This window comes from Malus sylvestris, chromosome 6, assembly GCF_916048215.2.
Source record: "Malus sylvestris chromosome 6, drMalSylv7.2, whole genome shotgun sequence".
Lineage (NCBI taxonomy): Eukaryota > Viridiplantae > Streptophyta > Magnoliopsida > Rosales > Rosaceae > Malus > Malus sylvestris.
Genome location: NC_062265.1, coordinates 13,607,766 through 13,629,982, shown reverse-complemented (window position 1 = coordinate 13,629,982; position 22,217 = coordinate 13,607,766). Strand labels below are relative to the sequence as shown.

Sequence of the window (22,217 nt, the reverse complement as noted above, 5' to 3'; positions counted from 1 at the left end):
GAGCACCTACATACTTGTCTTGGTGTCAGTCACACCAATGACTCGAGACCAGTCACTCTCCCTAAGAGAAGACATAGCACGTACTGATCTTAACGGACTATCAATGCCCAATTGGCAATCCTATGATCAGGAATGTTTAGGATATGTATACGAAAGAGAATGGTCTCATGAATCTAACTTCTTTAGATCGCATTTTCCCAATTACATATTCCTTGGACTTATCATTTAAGCGTATAACATTTATATGAGACGGCTTCAAACAATAATCTTTGCCCTTTAAATTAAACCATATTAGTTTAACATGTGAAATGTCCGTAAAGTATCATCATATGATTGGTTTTAGGGCACATTTCCAACATAAGATTGTGCCGAACCACCCTATTCCTTTCCCCTTAGGAATCTGCCGCGCCTAGTCCTTTTCCTTCATGGAATGGGTTGTCCCGTGCCTATCCTTCTCCTCTACAACTTTGTATCGCGCCAACCTATATATATGCACGATAAATGCCGCACGAAAGGAGAGGGAGAGAGCCTTAGAGAGAAATTCAGAATAAAAAAATATAAAGAGTGCTGCAGTTTTGTGCCTTGACCTGCCATCCAAGGCCATTGGAGTGCTGGAGCATTCCTAGGTTCTTTCTATCCTTAATTTTAGTTCAATGTTTAAATTTGATTGGTTTCGTTTAATTGCAAACATGTGGAAGTAATTTCGTTTTAGCTAGACGTGAATTCAAGGCCATGATCATATGTTTTATATAAATTGATTACAACCAGTTATTATTTCAGAAATCGTGAATGCAATTTACTTATCTGTTTTATTGAGAACTTGTTCTTTTGTCTTGATAGTTTGCATGCAAGGATTTGATGCTAGAATATAAGAGAATTTCACCTAATTGTTATGAACTTATATTTGCAAGTAGTAAATGTCACTAGTCATGATTGAGTTAAGTAAATTCCTGGCAGGAGTATCATGCAGTTCATAGTTATGAATGCTTTGTCAATGCGTATAGGGAACTTGATAAGAATAATTTGGTTGCGTCGCTGAGTCCAATTCAATGAATTTAGGAAAATCTGAAAGTTAATTTGTGCTTTTCACGATTAATTTAGGGCATTGTCATTCATGGTTTATAGGAATAATAACTGGAAATCGATTTGTATGCATATGTGTCATGTGTGGAGAAGGACCCTCTAGCCAGCCTTTCACCCCTTAAGTTACCTTAGTTTCGTACCACCCTCACTTTGTTTCTACAACCTACTTAGTTTTAGTTTAAAATTCGTCCAAACAAATCCCCATTTAGTATTTCGTGTCAATTTTCTTCAATTTTCGTCCAAAACACCCTTTAGTGCTTGTTTTGTGTATTTGAGTCTAGTTTTCAGTTTTTGAGTCAAGTTAGTGTAGATTAGCATCCCTCCTAATCCCCGGCCTAGAGCGATCCCTACTTACACGTACTACAATTATCTAAAAGAGGGTTTAATTTGTGTGTTAGTTTTTACCACATCAAATCCGTTAGCTCATATTAAATAATTCTATAATGTTGTCAATGGCTTACCTTTGCAGGGAGTGAATGAAGCAAATCTGAGGATGAGGGTCTTTCCTTACACGTTGAAAGATAAGGCTAAGGGTTGGCTAATGACTTTAGCACTTGGTTTGCTCACCACTTGGGATGTCGTAGCTAAGAAATTTTTAGAGAAGTTCTTTTCTACTCAAAAGACAACTACTTTGAGAGGGCAAATCTTTAACTTTAAGCAAGATGATGGAGAGCCTTTCAATGAATGTTGGGAGCGTTTTAAAGGGCTTTTGCTGCAATGTCAACATCATGGGTTACCTTTTTACTTACAAATGCAAATTTTTAATGATGGATTAACCCAAACATGTCAATTAACTGTGGATAATGCAGCAAGTGGGGCTTTGAAGAAAAAGAATACTCAAGAGTCATATAACATCTATAAAATGTTGGGATCTAATGCTCAACATAAAGATACAAGAGGTAAACGAGTTGGAGTGTATGAAATGAGTTATAATAATGATATTGCATTGCATGTGGCTAGTTTGGAAAATAAGCTTGATTATGTGCTCAATATGGTGCCCAAGATAGCTGAGGTGTGTGCCATTTGCAACATACCAAGTCATCTTACTTATCAATGCTCAGCTAGTGAGGCTTATTCCGTATTTGTCCAAAAGCAAGTGAATCTTATGAACTCTTACAATCAAACGACAAGGAATGACACATACTCTAATACATATAACCCTAGTTGGAGAGATCATCTCAACACCCATGGAAGAATAACAATCAGTGACACGTCCCAACCCCGATATTCCCTGAATACTTGGATAGGTACGTGCTAGCCGACACCTGAGGGTGACGAAAGCCATTTATTGAATACAAGAGTAATGATTAGGAGGAAATAAGCATAAATAATCATTAGAATCTAAAAGTAATAAACGAAGTTTAAGGAAATGTCAAGAGTGCACAAAATACGTCCTAATTCAAGATTGATAGGAATTTTTACTACTCATGTGAACGGGCTTAAATCTCCTATTTTACTTGCAAGAATCACAAGGTTATTGTAGTATAAACGGATTTCGCAAGGTCATATCCACAGGGATTATTAAATAATTCGAACTAATCAGATTTCATTTAATTATTGTAAAATAGAAATTGAAGTGATTGATTTTATAACCTAATTAAAATAAAAACGAATTTAATGAATTAAAATAAACAATCTGCAATATTAGGATTAGAGAGAAGAAAACAGTTTTGAGAAAATCAAATTAAGAAAGCACTAGGGTTCCACCATCACCTAGCAATCCTATGAATTTTTACCAATTACTTATGATCTACACATGCCACTTTGAAGGTTAGATTTTCCTAATTCATATTCTACTTGGAACCTCCAACATAGAACGTATATCTAACATGCAACCCGTCCGGACGTTCGGATCAAATCTAAACATGAAAGACTCATTATGCTTTATGAAAATCCTTTGAAAAACCATGCAATCCTTAAGACGTGATATTCATCCTAAGAGAAATTACAATTATTAATCACAAGAAGCCAGCGTCAATTTCAGGGAACCTTCCGACCAAAATTGCATCAAATTACTTTTCTAAAGATCCTAATGGTGATCAGGCATTACGACAATTAGATAGTTTTTATCCCGGTGATTAACAATTCAAAGTACGCATGCAATCGATCATAAGCAATTAAATAAAAATCACATATTCATGCTAAGGCTCAAGGCTTCGCCCTAGCAACAGAAATTAGTTCCGCATATTCATAATTGAAATCATAGAAAATATTCTCAAGAAAAAGATTGAAAACACCTTCAAGTAGAAAATCTTCAAAACCCTAGCACTTCTCTCTGTCTCCAATATTGCATAAAATAAAGCGTACTCTAAAACTGTAGACGGCCAAGCAATATATCTGCTAAGCCCCCACACAAACCCTAGCAAACAAAACCCTAAATTAAATAATAAAATTCGTCTAAAAACTGAACAGCCACGTTTTGGCCCATAAGCTGCTCCAAAACTGGCCCAAAATAGCTGGATTTAATGTTTGGACTATTCTGAACACTTTTCCAGAAGGCCACGAACCCATCCGAGGTCATCTTGGGCTCCAAAAATGCAATTTAAGCCCAAAAACGTCACATTCCAGCACTGCGCACTGCTTCTTTATTTCATCGCCAGAAAACCACCGCTTGGTGAAAAAATCCCAAATTTTGATACGATCAAGCTAAGTGACTCAGGAACGTCCTCCAATTGGAATTACTCCAAAATTCGTCCATTTGGTCCTGTTTTGCTCTAGAGGAAGTCGAAAGTCCTATATTGAAAATACAATTCAAAGTATCAAAATTCTTCCAATATATTAACCAAAATATACTAAGATTAGGGTAAAATATATAATATAAAAACTACTCATCAAATACCCCCAAACTTAGCTTTTTGCTTGTCCTCAAGCAAAACAAGACTCAAACAAAAATAAAAACTTAACAAACTAGACAACTAGCTAAAATTAACTGACAAAAATTTTCACCTTCAAAGTCGCAATCCATAGCCAATTTTAAAAACTAGAACATTTTTTCAAAAGTTCCAACCAATCCCACTACAGAGTCTAAATCATTTAGAATCAATTAGAAAAGAATTCACAAACTTCCTTTGGTGTAAAGTGAACCAACATAATTAAGGAGACTCGACTAAAACCCTTACCTCTCGTCCTTATTTATTTCACACATAGTAACTTTAAATATAACTCTCTTTCTTTTTCTTTTTTTTTTCTTTTTCACTTTTTTTTTTTCATATATAACATTTTTTTTTCTCTAGTAACAGTAGTGGTCGTGCAATGTCGGTTTACTTAAGCTTTCGATCCAACCCATGTAGCGAGCTTTAGGTCAATGACTCCCAAACCACTAGGGCTTTAGGGCATTAGGTGTAGAACACCCCTAAGGACTTATTAACCCGAGCTGAAAAGGCTACGAAACCAACTAACCACCCTGCCCCATGCCAAAACTCTACCGTTTGACGCGAGAATCACTGCTGATTAGGCAGGACTGGCCCGGTTACTAGGCAAAACCTCGGGTGAGACAATTATTACTTTTTTTTTTTTCACACTAATAACTGACTTTACTTAAAACAAAAATTAATAATTAAAAATAAACTTAGACTAAAAGCAAGTGTTTCAATCTCACTCCCCACAAACCATGTTGGTGTGATGTGCAAAGTTCAAAGTATAATTCATGAATTAGTGTCTAAGCAACGATAAATAGAAAAGACTCTAATGTGGGATTAACTTTCACCATGTCCATTTGTTCTAATGTTTAAAATAATCTATGGATCTTAACTTAACAAGAATGAAAATTTTTAAACTGACACAATAATAAATAAATAAACTAAAATTTACTTTCCCTCCCCCAAACTTATTTCACACTTTGTCCTCAAGGTGTGGAAACTAAAATAAAAGAAACTAAATGAACTAAAAGAAAACAACGTTGGAAAAGACAAACAACAACCTAGACTAAATAAACTTAAAAAAAAAACATAAAAAAAAAATAAAATTATATAAAAGACTCACCTGATTCGAAATCAGGTCCTAGGGCATGGGGAAAAGTAACAAAAGAACAAAAGTAAAGACAAGAAACATGCACCTGATGTGGCGGATGGAATAGCCTTGGGGCATGTGGGTAAAAGAGTAGATTGTGGGCCGTGAGAAAAGAAAAGAAGTGGGCAGGCCGGCTAAATGCAGCCCAAGTGGCTACACACGGTCACACACATCCACCATAACCTTAGCTGATCATAATTCCACACCTTGGATTCTCTGCTGCCCGCTCTCCTTTCTAGAGTCAATGACGTTGTGTTTATCATCAAAACCAGAGCTAAACAGCTCTCTGTCTCCATTTTCACAGCCCCACCTGTCTGACAAATCACGTGAACCCGGGCAGCTTGGCGTGTAGATTTTTCCTGTCTCTGTCAGTCATTAACCCCAGAGCCCAAACGGCTCTCTCCCTTCTTTAATTCAAACCAAGTCAATTTAGTAGACATATGAATACTCCAGCTTTGAACACGTGGCAAGCATCACGGCATGGAGCTTCTTAAGATTCCAAAGGAACGGTTAAGATCAATCCAACTGCCCATCTCTCTCTCTAGAAGATCTGAAAATACTTATACTCTCTCCATATCTCGGCTCTCTCTCCTTCATTACTCCAAAAAATATGCAAAAACCTTCTCCCTTCCATTTAGTTTCTTTTTCACATTTCTCTCGGATCCCATGTCTCTGCTCTCTCTCAATTGCCTCTCAGACCCCATCCATGGTGGAGCGACACAGGCATGTCTGATTCCTCTATAATAGGGCTCTGGTCCGCAACACGGAGACCCAAACGAGCAGATCTAAAACAGTTCGTCCAAAAATCCTCCCTTTGCAGGTAAAAACGAAGCCATGCCATTTCTGCTAACTTCATCACCAAGAGTAACATGAAAATGTTTGTGACTGATGCATTTGATTGTTCTGTGTATGTCTCAGTTTCCTCGCAGATTGATGCATCCGTAGCCGTCCATAACCCAACAACAACACACCGCCGTGAGTACCCCGCCGTGGTGGAAAATCGGAAAAACGGAAGCCCAAAGGTAAAATCATCCTCCAATCTTGTGGTTGCAGTGCCCAATTTATTTGTTGGAGAGATCTGGAACAAACACTAACACCTGCATGTGGTTTATCAGTGGGAAGAGCCCTAATGGTTTCAAATCCGAGACAACAACACAAGAACACCCCCGGAGTCAGCAGCTCAGCTCAACCAAGGATCTGCAAATGTTGAGGTAAAACCCGTAACCCTTTTGATGGATGAATGATGATCTGAGAGTTGAATAATAAAACCACTACTATGACTGAAAACTTTTCCCTCAACTCTAGCGTACAACCGAGAGACAACAACTATGAGCTTCCGGTCTAGTGGTTCCTGAAGCAAAATCAACAGCAACTGTCGCGGCCTCTGTATGTCATATAGGTACAGATCTCGTTCGTCTGCTTTTGCTAAGCTCAACATTTACAAGTTCAACAACAGTTCATTTGAATGCCATATGTAAACCTGTATGTACTCATATTGTTGGGTCTTTATGTAGGGGTATACGGATCCATGATAGATCCAAGGACACAAAAGTAAACACACAAGAGCAACGGAGGAAAACAGCACAGGCCGCATGACCCAGATCGATGCATCTGGGAGGTAAAATTCGAATCCCTGCAAGTGTAGTTGTTGTAGATCTGGTAATAATATCTGTACTCAGTTCTGTGGTGTATGGATCTGTGATTTAATTGTGCTTCCTCCATGCATCGCAAAACTGAGCTGCAGAAATTAACTGCTCTAAATTCTGTTTATGTGCTGGATCTGCAACAATCACCCCCAAACTTGCATCTGTGAATGGCTTTTTATGTGGACTGCTTTAAATTTCCAACATAGTGTAGATGTGGTTGATGTGAACGATAGACTTGCTGCTGGGTGCAGGATTCCAGCATAGGACGCGCTTTATTTTCCACGTTCGCAACCTGCAATTAACCAATATGCGTCAAAAAATTAAAATAAAATCAAATAAATTGGGTAAGTAAAATCAATATGCAATCTTCCATTTTTTTCAAATTTTGTTTTTTTTTTTATTTTTTTATTTATTTTATTTATGTTTTTTTTTTTTATATATTAAAGAGAAAATCAACCGAAAATTAAAATTAAGAAAGAGTTTAGAAAAATTGGGTTGCCTCCCAGTAAGCGCTTTATTTTAAGTCTGTAGCTAGACGTTGCGGAAGTGCGGTGGCTAGATCATTGGTGCCTTTAGAGTCAAAGACTCGCCTACACCAAATTTCTCTATGCATGGTTTTAGTTGATGTTTGGTCACCTTCAATGAGAAATCTGTGCCCTTAGTCTTAATGTTCACATTACCATTCTGAAAAACTTTAGTAACCAGAAAAGGGCCTTTCCATCTAGACTCTTGTTTCCCTGGAAATGACTTGAAATCTGAACTTAATAACCACACTTCTTTACCAGGCTGTATTTTCTTAAAATTTAGGCTGCTTGGCAAATTTTCATGTTTTTTCAATGTGTTCATTGGCTGGTCTTCATGTAGCACCCTTTGCTGCTGTGGTTTAGGACTTGTAAAATCAGGAGTTAAATTCGGGGGCTTTATGGACAGATGGTCAGTTGATGATCTGTTCATAAACTTGGCACTTGGTAAACCATCCAATGCATCAACACGCATGCATTCTTGCTTGTCACCTGAATGTATGCTTGCTTCAAATAACTTGAAAACAACAGTTTGATTTTCAACTCGGAATGTTAATGTTCCGGCTTCAACGTCAATAAGAGTTCGGGCTGTTGCCAGAAATGGGCGGCCCAAAATAATGGGCGTTGTCAAATCCTCATCCATGTCCAACACCATAAAATCAGCTGGTAAATATAAATTGTCAACCTTCACAATAACATCTTCAATGACTCCTCTAGGGTAGGTAATTGAACGGTCAGCCAATTGAATAATACTGGAGGTTGGCTTCAGCTCTCCTTCACCTAAACGTTTGAAAACAGAATATGGCATTAAGTTTACACTAGCACCTAAATCAATTAAAGCACTACTAAAATCACAATTTCCAATGGTGCAAGAGATAGTAAAACTCCCTGGATCTTTTTTCTTTGGAGGCAATTTATGTAATAAGACCGCACTGCATTGTTCTGTAAGAATCACTTTCTCAAAATCAACAAGCTTCTTTTTCTTTGTGCAAACATCCTTCAAAAACTTGGCATAAGACGGAATGTTTTTGATGGCATCAATTAACGGCAGATTAATTTGAACTTTAGCCAAAGTTTTCATAAAATTTGTTAACTGTTGATCTTTAGCTTTAGGTCTCAACCTTTCTGGATACGGCATAGGGGGTTCGTAAACACGTTCTGCAGTTTTTGTGGAAGCTTCTGCAGTATTTTCGGATCTGTCTTGGGACTGCCCAGAATCTGCAGAAATTTCAGAATCTGCAATAATTGCAGGTTTAGTTTGGCGTAGTTCTGCTGCCTGTGAATTCCCAACAGAATTTTCATGTTTGTTGTTGTAACTTTTGCCAGACCGTACAGTCCGTATAGCATTGCATTCTTCTCGTCCTCTTGGATTAGGTACTGTTTGACTAGGAAATGTACCCGGAGCTCTTTCTGAAACCTGTAAAGCAATCTGCCCCATCTGTTTTTCGATGTTTTTCACTGCTGCATGTAGATTTTGAATTTCTTGAGTGGTAGTATTTGCCAATTTTTCAATTGCAACTTCCCAAGCAGCCTTAGGTGCAGCAGGTAGCTGTACCTGCTGTTGAAATTGAGGCCTAGTGTGCTGTTCCTTGTCCCACCTTAGATTAGGATGATCTCTCCATCCGGGGTTGTAGAAATTAGAATATGGGTCATATATGGGCCGCTGGAAATTGTTAAATGCATTAACCTGCTCTGCTGTAAAATCTGGTGAAACATCTTTATGTGGGCAGCTCATAAAATCGTGAGTTATCATGTTGCAAATGCTGCAGGCAGCTTGTAAGGGCTGCTGTACAGCAACTTGAGAACCTGGCATTCTTTGTAATAACATGTCAAATTTTGCGTCAAGCCTTTTCTCCATTTTTTCAATTTGTGCTGTAACATATGGAGAACCAGAAGACATCTCAAAAGCTGACCTAGATTGTGGCTGCTCCACTGCCCACTGCTGAGTATCTTCTGCCATTTTTTCAAATAACAAACAAGCCTCTTGTGCATTTTTGTCTTTGTACGTACCTCCGCATGAAGCGTTGACAAGAGTTTTTGTAGTCATATTCAACCCTCTGAAAAATATGTGCATTTGATCAGTAGTGTTAATACCCGAATGTGGACATTTTCTAATCAACTCTTTGAACCGCTCCCACGCCTCATGAAACTCTTCATTTGGTTTTTGGGCGAACGATAAAATCTGAGTTCTTATGTCAAGGGTCTTAGAAGCCGGATAATACTTGTTTAGAAATTTTTCACTGAGTTGGGCCCAAGTTGTAATGCTTCCAGATGGGAGTGTGAGGAGCCATCTCCTTGCCTGATCTTTTAAAGTGTATGGAAACAACCGCAGCTTAATAGATTCGGCTGAAAATCCCCTCACCAAAATGTTTTTGCAACCCATTAAAAATTCCGCAATGTGCATGTTAGGATCATCAGATGACAACCCATGAAACGTAGGTAAAATATTCAACATGTGCTGTTTTATTTCAAATGCAGTCCTTTCCTCCACTGCCGGATATGTGATGCAACTGGGTATATTTGTGGTATGGGCAGTCAGTGAATCACCCAGGGGCAGACCTGCCTCTGGAATTATAAACGCCATTTTTTCTTTGTTGTGCAGGTCCCCAGAAAAGACTGATTCCAGAAACCTCTCCTGCAGAGGACAAACCCGCTGCAAATGTTGTTCCCTGCGTTTCCTCCTTAAATGCTGTTCAAATTCTGGATCAAATGGAATCAATTTTTGCACTGTTGAACGGGTGCTGACCATGCACAGATTTCTGAAATCTGTACTGTTGTAATCTGTAAAAATAGATGAAAAAGAAAATTAAATATTTTTTTGTTTTTTTTATATATGTATAAACAGCAATACTAATTGAAAATCTGATTCGTAGGGATTATTTTAAATAATCCCCGGCAACGGCGCCATTTTCTTGATAGGAATTTTTACTACTCATGTGAACGGGCTTAAATCTCCTATTTTACTTGCAAGAATCACAAGGTTATTGTAGTATAAACGGATTTCGCAAGGTCATATCCACAGGGATTATTAAATAATTCGAACTAATCAGATTTCATTTAATTATTGTAAAATAGAAATTGAAGTGATTGATTTTATAACCTAATTAAAATAAAAACGAATTTAATGAATTAAAATAAAAAATCTGCAATATTAGGATTAGAGAGAAGAAAACAGTTTTGAGAAAATCAAATTAAGAAAGCATTAGGGTTCCACCATCACCTAGCAATCCTATGAATTTTTACCAATTACTTATGATCTACACATGCCACTTTGAAGGTTAGATTTTCCTAATTCATATTCTACTTGGAACCTCCAACATAGAACGTATATCTAACATGCAACCCGTCCGGACGTTCGGATCAAATCTAAACATGAAAGACTCATTATGCTTTATGAAAATCCTTTGAAAAACCATGCAATCCTTAAGACGTGATATTCATCCTAAGAGAAATTACAATTATTAATCACAAGAAGCCAGCGTCAATTTCAGGGAACCTTCCGACCAAAATTGCATCAAATTACTTTTCTAAAGATCCTAATGGTGATCAGGCATTACGACAATTAGATAGTTTTTATCCCGGTGATTAACAATTCAAAGTACGCATGCAATCGATCATAAGCAATTAAATAAAAATCACATATTCATGCTAAGGCTCAAGGCTTCGCCCTAGCAACAGAAATTAGTTCCGCATATTCATAATTGAAATCATAGAAAATATTCTCAAGAAAAAGATTAAAAACACCTTCAAGTAGAAAATCTTCAAAACCCTAGCACTTCTCTCTGTCTCCAATATTGCATAAAATAAAGCGTACTCTAAAACTGTAGACGGCCAAGCAATATATCTGCTAAGCCCCACACAAACCCTAGCAAACAAAACCCTAAATTAAATAATAAAATTCGTCTAAAAACTGAACAGCCACGTTTTGGCCCATAAGCTGCTCCAAAACTGGCCCAAAATAGCTGGATTTAATGTTTGGACTATTCTGAACACTTTTCCAGAAGGCCACGAACCCATCCGAGGTCATCTTGGGCTCCAAAAACGCAATTTAAGCCCAAAAACGTCACTTTCCAGCACTGCGCACTGCGCACTGCTTCTTTATTTCATCGCCAGAAAACCACCGCTTGGTGAAAAAATCCCAAATTTTGATACGATCAAGCTAAGTGACTCACGAACGTCCTCCAATTGGAATTACTCCAAAATTCGTCCATTTGGTCCTGTTTTGCTCTAGAGGAAGTCGAAAGTCCTATATTGAAAATACAATTCAAAGTATCAAAATTCTTCCAATATATTAACCAAAATATACTAAGATTAGGGTAAAATATATAATATAAAAACTACTCATCAAAGATCACAAAAGGAAAGATCGTTACAGGATATCACACAAGTGAGTGATAGATTGCTACTGGTAGGGGAATGCCTCGTACGTCGTGTCGTAATCCTCGTTTCTAAAACTTGAATGGGGCGCAAAACAAAGGTGAGTGGACCAACTTCATAAATACATTGATAATAAAACAGTTATCAAGATACTAACCCCCACAGTTTATATAAAGAAAACTACTAGCATAATAAGTGATGGTTTTACTGAAAACCTTAGCATGCCAAAAATATCTCAAAGACATATCGTGGAACACAAAATATCAAACGTTTCAAAGATCATCTCGTAGCGCGATGTACCGCTAATAAGATCACTGAAATAAATATAACTCCCGACCCTATGCCAGCACTGTGGTCTCTGCGCTCATAGCCAGAGATTACCATCTCCCGGCCCAATGCCTGCTCCGTGTCCCTCAGCCCGTAGCTAGGGATTATTTCTCCCGGCCTATCTTCCAACACCAGATCCTCGCCCCAGGCGGCATAGTGTCCATTAGGTACACACAAATAGTTACGCCTCTCATAAATAACCACTTCATAGTATAAAGTCATCCATCGTCTATACTATAAAGAGGGGTTTCTAAAACATGTTCTAGCATCCTATTGTCATCCATCAGATAGTCTACCAATTCATTGTTTTTATAGAAAATACGATATATTAAAATAATGCTCAATATAGGCCAACAATTAATTCCTCACCAAAAACAAGACGATAAACAACATATTTTATAAACATGCTTAACATAAAATCAGTTCATAAGCTCGTAAGGCATGCATTTCATTTATGCAATTAAACTAGGAAATTATGCAAATTTTAGAAAGGGTCCACTCACAGATACTCCGTAGCAGCATAATTGTGTGGAAAAGGATTAAGGAAATTCCCACTAGCAGCTTCACCTAAGCACAAAAATGTACAATTTATCAAACTACCCAACTATAGATTTTCAAGAAATGGAATTGGGTCTTGGGTTTGGATCCGGATTAATGTTTAGGTTTAGGTTAAATAGGGTTAGGACCTATTGGTTTTTGGTTTTTGGATAGGTTTAGGAATAAAAAGGGTGGTGGTTTGGGCTTGAGCCCAAACCCACACAATATTCATACACACGCCAGCACACATACTCACATGTATGCACAGCACACATACACACACCTGCACACACATACACACACACACACTTACACCACACACTCACACACCACACACACACGCACTGACACACACATACACACTACACACATACACACGGCCCAACACACACACACACACACACACACACACACACACACACTACACACACACGCATGGCCCAACACACACACACACACACACTAACTGAGCCCAAACAAGGTACGGCCCGCAGGCCAAATAACCAAAAAGAAAATGGGTTGGTCCAAATACAGGTTAAGGCCCGTGGGTGTTTTGAGAAGGCCTGGTGGCCTGTGGGGTGTTGGGGAAGGACACCGGATAGCTTGATCGGAATTCGTCCCGATTCTGATTTGCACCTACAACTAAGTAAAAATAGGAAGTTAAATCATAAAAATGATTCTGATAGATAAGGGAAGCAAGATTTTACCACAAATAGACTCAAATGGGGTCGAGATTCGTCGGTTTATGTACGAGCTTCGACGGATTTTCTCGCCGGATTCTGGGGTTTAGAACACAGAAAAACCATAAGGTTCAAACTTTGATTTCACAAGGAGTCATAAAACCAACATGCAAACCCAGAAATTTATTAGAAAATAGGGAAGAATGCTTAGTTAAGGTTTGGGTGTATGGGATTGAAAATTTTGTTTTTAGTGTTGGTTAAGTTTGTTTTTGCTTACTGATGTGAATCTATATGAAGGCTATGTTTACAAACAAAACTATAGTGTTGTCATGAAAAGGTTTTGTATCTCATTTTCTTTTACAAAGTTGAAAAATAGTGGAGATTTCCTTAGTGTGATATTTTGAGCCTATCTACTTCTTTGAGAGGGTTTAAAGTGTTTCTGCTCCTATCTTTTTCTTTCAATTTCACTTTAAATGATCTCATTATTTCTGTTTGATTGAATGCTTAGAATTATTCTCTTTTATAGATACCATGTTTTTGGAATCACTCATGAATGAACTCAATGAGATGATATTAGGCTATGCATGTTTTAACCACTTAAAGGTCAAATTCCCTACCTTTATGTGTGTGCTATTACCCCGTTTTGAAGCCAAACACTTTTAGCCTTTTTCTTTTCTCACCACTATATTTCCCTACCCTTTCTTTCAATTAGAGATACTTAGCCCATTACAGCCATACCCTATAGTTTGGGGAATACCATAGTGATGAAGACAAAGATAATGATTAAGCTCTACATCAAGAAAATGGCGTGTACCGAGGTAACATATGCTGGAATTGCAAAATAAAAGAAGTTCCAAAATAAAAAGAGAATTAGAAAAAAAAAATAGATGATCAAAGAAAATGCAATTTCCAAGTCCTTTCACTATCGTACATGGGTCATGGACGCCAAGAACAAACAACTAAGGTCAATTGAAGAGGAGAGCTTGCTGGTTTCATAAGGAAGACACTTTAGTATGTTCCAAGCTTTAGTATTTCCTATCCCTTTTTTTCATAGCCCCTCGCCTAAGCCTTATATTACAACTGTGTGAAAGGCCTAGCTAATGTTTGAGGATGTATTCATGGGTAATGGTAAGTATTTGTGTTATCCATATTCTTAGTGTTTGATTCATTTCATGAGATCTGTTCAGAAATTATGCTTTCATTTCATATTTCATATGTGAGAATTTTGATTCCCCTTTACATAATTTCACTCACATAAGTTTGTCAAGAGACTACACCTTAGGATCTGAGTGAAAATTTAAGTAATATCATTGATGAATAGAGTTGAGGCGAATTCTATCTTTAGCATTTGAGTATTGTGTCTTTAAAGTCATGAGTCATGGAATAATATTTTTACACTTTACACATGATACGATTGTTTGAACTGGCAAACTTTTGGTTTGAATGTATGACTAAGCTTTCATTGGTTCTTATTAGTTTGTTTCAAGTATGCTTTAACCAATTTGTTTGTAGAGTTTGTAGATGTTTGTGGGTGTCATCACTATAAACCCTCAAGAGACACAACTCCTCCAACTAAGGACACCTAGAAGTTTAAAGGCTTGTTGCACATGCTCAGTACAATCATTTAGCCAGCGAAAGTGGTATAGTTAGATTTTATTATTTTTGTGTGTTTTTTGTTATAGTTTTGCTCGACGACTAGCAAAAACCAGGTTTAGGGGTCTTTGACAACTCATATATTTCATGCATTTATACCATCTATTTCTAGTCTCTTTGTTATATTTTTGAGTTAAACTGGTTGCATTTTACCCTATTTTGTGTTAGTGTGCAGTTACATGTACTTTAGGAGGGCAAAAGAAGTGAAAACATGCCCTTTTTGTTGCTGATCCTTATTCAAACGTGGAGAAGTTTAGTGGCCTGTTTTGGAGCTCAAATAAAGTTGTTACTTGTTTTGAAGTCCAAATAAAGAATCCAAGATGAATCTGGCTTGTTAGAAGATTAGGAACAGAATGGGAAACGAATTGGGATATCTAGCCTAATTTGGAGGGGCCAAATAAGGCAAAAAAGTGCAAAATAAAGGCTAAGTTGTTGTGATCACTTTGGAATATCTTCCAGCCTTTTTTACCCCATAAAATCTTGCCTTTTAGCCACTTTTACATACCCTTTTTATTCTAGGCGAATTACATAATTATGATTACCTATTTTCCCTTTCTTTTCATTCACTCTTAAGAAAACCCTAGTCGTTCTATACAATTTCACCACTATTGAAGACTCATCGCAAAAGGTTGTTCATGGAGAAGTTCTACATCAAAATTGCTTCAAGGGTTTCCTCTCCTGAATTTATTTTCACTCATGTTTTGTATTTTCGTTTTCATTTCTACGAACATGATGTGTAACTAAGTTCATAGCTACGGATTTTGATGTAGCCATGCAAAATTGATCCATGTTTTTAAGTTAAAGTATTTGGTTCATCAATCTGCTTCTTGTTTCATTCACTGAATCTATTGTTAAATTTGCTTGTTGATTTTAATGTTTGATCACCATTAGGGTTAACTACATATCATTTAATCAAATATTATAGTAAACATCATGCTTAATCTTGGCAGACATGTGAATGAATGAAGAGAATGCTATTCAAACATCCTACCATGTATTTTCTTTGGTTCTTAATGTTTTCTTGCATGCTAAAGACTCTTAATTAGGAACCAAAGTTGAACATCCCAATTAGGTTGCAAATTAGGAGAATTTGATCAAAACCACACATCATATGGCTGATCATATATATGTAAAATGAACTCAGGAAACAGGTTGGTAGTTGAATACGGCATATCTTTATAAACATGGAATTGGTTTTGTAATGGTGAATTCAAATCCGTGGCCTCATCTCCATTGCTTCTACATCAATATATTATTCGCTGCTACATTCTTGCATTTTAATTTAATTAAGTTTACAACATAAAAACTACTCTCAATTGGTTACTTTCATTCTTTAGTTAGGGTTCTTTCAAAGTTAGTAATTTATAGAGGTCCAGTCAGTCCCTGTGGTTTAACACCCTTACTCGTGCCATTATGCTAACCATATTTTTGCACTAGGAAGGAACACAACAATCATTTGAATTCTCATAAAGATGTAAATGAATTTTTTGTTTACTAGGTTCACAAAAGATTAGTTGGAGTTAATCATATTCCTAAATTTGAACATATATATGATATATTAATTTTGGAAATGAAAGGAATTCTTCTTTGTTAAAGTTATGACTTTAAACATTCTATAATGATAGAATGTATATGGGAGACATAGTACATGGGATGGAAATCTATAATGATAGATTTCAAGATATAATTAGATTATCTTAATCCCTATTGATAGACGATAGATATAGGAAGTTTCTAGAATGAAAAACTTCAAATGAAAAGCCAATTCCAATCAGATTGGGAAATTGCTCTTCTAAAAGGGAATGTACCCTTTTGACTCCCAAAGAAGCATAATGCGTAAATAGGATCCTTTATGCATACACAGAAAGGTGATTTCGTATTTCATATTGTACGAAAAACGTTGATATGAGTTGTACCAATATTGGTCCAAGACGATATCAATGCAAGCCCAGGATCAGAACCATAGCAATTGTCAAGTCAGTCCTTAAGTATTTAAGAAATACTTAAGGATAGATTCCTTAAGAATGAGGAAGAATTAGAGTAACGCAATGGAAGTGTAAATTTATTAGATTAAGAATCTACTATCGTATCCATTATTGGATGTCTCTTCATTATGAATGAATAGATAATTGGATATCTCTTTATTATGACTAAAGAGATATTTGGGTGGAAACGTTATAAGTAATGACTTTAGTGTGTTCCATCATGCATGCAAAATATATCTCCATAGAGAAGCTTACAACAATGTTGTTTGATTAGGAAAGTTCATTTATGAACTCTCCAATCGATTCCAACCAAAAAGTGTCTTTATGTACCCACACTATGACACTAATGGGGCAATAGCTCAAGCCAGGGAATCAAGGTCTCATCAAGATCCAAACTCAAATGATAGACTGACCACATGATTGAGAATCATGTATAATGGTGACATCATTATTCTCAAGGTTGCTTCTATGAATAACATATAGATATCCATTGTCTAGGCCTACTACTCAGCCATTTTTTAAATGAATTCAGAAGAGGTATCATCACTAATGCCAAGCTGATTGGCTCTAGTGCAAGTAGGAGATTGTTGGAAATGTGCCCTAAAGCCAATCATATGACGATACTTTACGAACATTTCACATGTTAAACTAATCTAGTTTAATATAAAGAGCAAAGATTATTGTTTAAAGCCGTCTCATATAAATGTTATATGCTTAAATGATAAGCCCAAGGAATATGTAATTGGGAGAATGTGATCTAAAAAAGTTAGATTCATGAGACCATTCTATTTCGTATACATATCCCAAACGTTCATCATTATAGGATTGCTAATTGGGCATTGACAGTCCGTTAAGATCAATACGTGCTATGTCTTCTCCTAAAGAGAGTGACTGGTCATGAGTCATTGGTGTGTGATGTGGTATAAACTAACACACAAATTAAATCCTATAATTTAGATGATTGTAGTATGAGCAAGTAGGGATCGTTCTAGGCCGAGGATTAGAAGGGATGCTAATCAACACAAATGAAACTTATAAAACTGAAAACTAAGTTAAACTAACATTAAAACAATGACTAGGGGAATTTTGGACGAATTTAATGAAAACAAAAGTAAATGGTAGAAAGTACATTAAGTTGTGAATGAAATATGGGTGAGAGGATAACTAGAGGATTCTTCTCCACACATGAAACATATGCATGCAAATCGATTTTCAATTATTCTTCCTATAAACCATGAATGACAATGCCCCAAATTAACCGTGAACATCACTAATTAATTCTCAAGTTCCCTAACTATGAAAAGCATAATAGTGATACATCTCAAAGATCATTAAGTTTTGTGAAAATCATAAGCATTGACAAGGCATTCGTAACTATGAAAAAGCATGATACTCCTGCCATGGATTTACTTAACTCAATCATGACTAGTGACTTTTACTACTTATAAATATAAGTTCATAACGATTAGGTGAAATTCCCTTATATTCTAGCATCAAATCCCTGCATGCAAACTAAGTATTCATTTTTAATAAACATACAAGAATAAGTTCTCTATAAAATAGATAAGTAAATTGCATTCATGTTTTACGAAACAATAACTGGATGTAATCAATTCATATAAAACATATCATCATGGCTTCGAATTCACCTCTAGCTAAAAACAAACTTAGTTACACATGTTCAGCATAATTAAAAAGTAATCTAAAAGAAACATTGAAACTTAAAATAAAAGATAGAATGAACCCAGAAAACTCCAGCAACTTCAATGAATGATTGTAGGTTACAATACACTCCCCTCCTTCCTTGCAAGCACAAATCACTCTTTTCCTCTCAGAAACTTGTGGCACTCTCTGTATTTTTCTCCTCCTCCCTGAAAGTTGCGACAATAAGTAGTATTTATAAGTAGGGGCACGACACAATTTGTGGAGGAAAAGGATTAGGTTGTTTGCATTGTTTTAGGACTCCTTAAATCAGATAGAAAGTGGTTTAATGTGATAAGGAATCTCCCTTGCAGCTGGAGATAAGGTAAAGTAGGATTAGGATATGATAAGATAAGGTTTGTTAAGGATAAGGTTGGATAAGATAAGATTGGATAAGGTTTCCCTTTAATTTCTGATTCCTTGTCTTCCAAGCCTCAATCCTAATTCTTCCATATTGTAGCACATTCCTAGCCTCATTTGACCCCCAAAAATGTCCATCCCAAGTGCTCCCCATGCATGCTATCCAATCCAAGTCCAAAACTACTCCAAATTGCTCCATTTTGCCCTTTGTTGTCACCTTTGCCAATTGGACCTACAAACACACGAAAATAGCTTAAATCACTATAATAAATAGAAACTAACTAAGTAAATGCAAAGAAATAAGCTAACAAAGTCGCATAAATATGCTCCTATCAAATTCCCCCACACTTAGCTTTTGCTAGTCCTTGAGCAAAACAAAGAAAACAAAACAAAACCTAAACCTTCCAACATTTGTCTCAGGGATTTCCTATGAAACATGACATATTAAAAATCACTACTCTCATAGATTTTAGCCATCCTTACTCTTGAGCTTATACTTAACCATAGTAACCACTCACTAGCTCGCATTTAATCAATTAAAACAACATTTGAAAGTAGTAACATGCCTTAGAGATTTCACTCAATTCCTCACCAGATATACTCTCTATTTTCACATAGATTTTCTGACTACACTCCCTATACTAAGTATATGTGAGAAGATTGATGTAAATATGTAGACTAGAACTCACATATGTTAAAAATAAGAAGGCACTTTCTGGAATTATTAATACAAACATGTATATGATCTCATGAACGGAATGCCACTACTTAGAAGTGAGAACCAAGGATTCCATATGCTTCTACCAATTTCAAACTCCACATATTGAAACACATAACAACCAAGATAAAAGTCTAGGGTTGTAATGGGGCTAAGGTATTGGCTAACAAAGAAAGGTTAAGGATAAATAAGGGTTCTTGAAGTGTTAGTAAGCAAAGTAATGAAATCAACACTTAGAATTTAACTTTTGATTGCAACATCCAACTTTAAACACAAAGGGAAGATTCGTACAACATTCAAGGTCAAATTCACATTTTTGGACCCCTCTTCAACAACCAACACTTATGAACTCATTCTCACTTCTTTTCAACCTCTTTTTTTTTCTTTTCTCAACTTTTGTTCTTCGTTTTTTCTTCTTCTACGTTTCTCTCTTTTTTTTTTTTTTTCACTTCCACTTTTCTTTGAAACATAAAACATACACACTACTTCACTAGATTCAAAAGAACAAATCCTTCCCCCACGCTTATTTTTCTACAAATCGTCAAAAGGAATTCCCAATAAGTCATGCTCCACTATTCTTTAAGAATAAAGGTATGGATATTCCTATACTAGGCTAGGTAGGGATAATGCATGCTAATAAAGAAAATAGAATAAATAAGGCTCAAAGGGGTTAAACCTACAATACATATGCAAGGGATAAGGCTTTTTGGCTCTGGTGGTAACTAAGCAACTTCATCTTGTTATTTGTTATGCAATCAATTTTATGCTTTGAATGAAATGGGCATGTGTAACATCCCACATCGCCCAGGGGAGTGATCCTTAAATGTATATTCCCATCCCTACCTAGCACGAGGCCTTTTGGGAGCTCACCGGCTTCGGATTCCGTAGGAACTCTGAAGTTAAGCGAGAAAGAGGCCAGAGCAATCCCATGATGGGTGAACCATTGGGAAGTTGTTCGTGAGTTCCCAAAAACAAAACCGTGAGGGCGTGGTCGGGGCCCAAAGCGGACAATATCGTGGTACGGTAGTGGAGAGGGCCCGGGAAGTGATCCGTCCCGGGCCAGGATGTGACAGCATGAGTTCTAGTATTTGGAACTAAAATGATGAAAAAGCATCCTAAGTAGCAACCAAGCAAAGAAATAATGAGATCATGCAACAACTTTAGAAAACAAGAATATCACAGATTAATAACTCTCCAAACAAAGAATAGGCTCAAGTCTCACAGGGTTGTAGCGTTAGTTTGAGTTTCTTCCTTCAAGCATGTTACAAAAACTAATTTTTTTTCTTTGTGAGTGCTTGTGAATTCGTAAATGACAACTACAACTAAGTATTAACCAAAGTGCATATCAAACTTCCACCCATGTTTGTAACTTTCTTTAACAGTCATGCAATTAAAACCAAATCCCCATCATTGTGTTGGAATGTACCCTAAGACACAAACAAGCAACAAAAATGACTCTTTTTGGTATTTTCTCAAACAATTTTGAAATTTTTTGTTTCTTTTCAAAATTTTGTTTTTATGACACACAGTAAAACACTTTAAAATAGTGAATAACAACATTAGTAGTGATAGGTGGTGAAATTCGCTGAGAAATCATGAAAAGCATTATGTTTACCCCCTCCCCCCACACTTAAACCAAACATTGTCCTCAATGTTTCAAAAATAAACTTAAACAAGAACGCAATATAAAGATAACTAGCAAACAAGACAATCATGGCAAAGTAAAAACAATAAAGAGAAGGGTAAAAGAGAGCAAATCTGGTTGCAGGAGCCGGAAATTCCATTGTCTTTTTATTTGAACACATGGGTTGCCTCCCAAGAAGCCCTTGCTTTAACATCTTCTAGCCAGACGATACCTCCATTTAAGCTTCACTAGGACCAACGGCATGGAGAGGTACATCCTCCACGACATGCTCCTTAAAACTTCCATGCATTGGATCTATGAACGGAAGGGGATAGTGATCCTTCTTGATTGTGGCGTTGAGCTTCCTAAAGTCAATGTAAACTCTCCCATCAACTTGGATTCAATTGGGCACCTGAACCAAAGAAGGTAACAACCTATTAGTTGAAATGGGAATTGGAATTGGAATAGGTGGCTCACCGATGTACTGCAATGAAGACTCAAAAGTAGCAGCACTATCAACAATTTCAGAGGTGGTGCTCTCAGCCTTGGGTACTTTGAGGGCAGTGCCTTGTCCCGTGTGATCCACTCCAATTCCCTTTTCAATGGTGGTTTTAAATACATCTTTCTTTATAGGCGTTGAACATTCCTACCCTATTTTTTTAATCACATTAATGGCAAAACAAGAACGAACATCATTAGGATACTTAACAGATTCAGAAACATTAAAATTAATCACATTGCCATCAAATTCCATAGTTAACGCTCCCTTGGACACATCAATCTTAGTTTGCCCTGTTTTCATGAAAGGTCTTCCAAGTAAGATTGGTAATGGTGTAGGGTGGGTGGAATCGTCCCTCTCAAGAACATAAAAATCTACTAGAAAAATCAAATGGCCTACCTGCACCAAAACTCCTTTCAGATATGCATTAGATCGATCAGCCAATTGAATAATGACACCACCATTTTTAAGCTCTCCTAGATTCATAGATTCATAAAC

At 36.7% G+C, this 22,217-nt stretch overlaps 1 long non-coding RNA gene, 1 other non-coding gene and 1 pseudogene across 2 annotated transcripts; 2 read left to right on the top strand and 1 right to left on the bottom strand.

Annotated features, from left to right (window-relative positions):
* Nucleotides 1-1,711: 1,711 nt before the first annotated feature.
* On the bottom strand, nt 1,712-1,818 carry LOC126627559 (small nucleolar RNA R71; annotated as a pseudogene).
* Nucleotides 1,819-5,666: 3,848 nt separating this feature from the next.
* On the top strand, nt 5,667-6,883 carry LOC126626637 (uncharacterized). The gene is made up of 5 exons (XR_007624750.1): nt 5,667-5,911; nt 6,010-6,113; nt 6,207-6,302; nt 6,397-6,490; nt 6,606-6,883. It is a non-coding gene; the product is annotated as an uncharacterized LOC126626637 (long non-coding RNA).
* Nucleotides 6,884-9,350: 2,467 nt separating this feature from the next.
* Nucleotides 9,351-9,455, top strand: LOC126627555 (small nucleolar RNA R71). The gene has a single exon (XR_007625049.1). It is a non-coding gene; the product is annotated as a small nucleolar RNA R71 (small nucleolar RNA).
* The last annotated feature ends 12,762 nt before the right edge of the window (nt 9,456-22,217 follow it).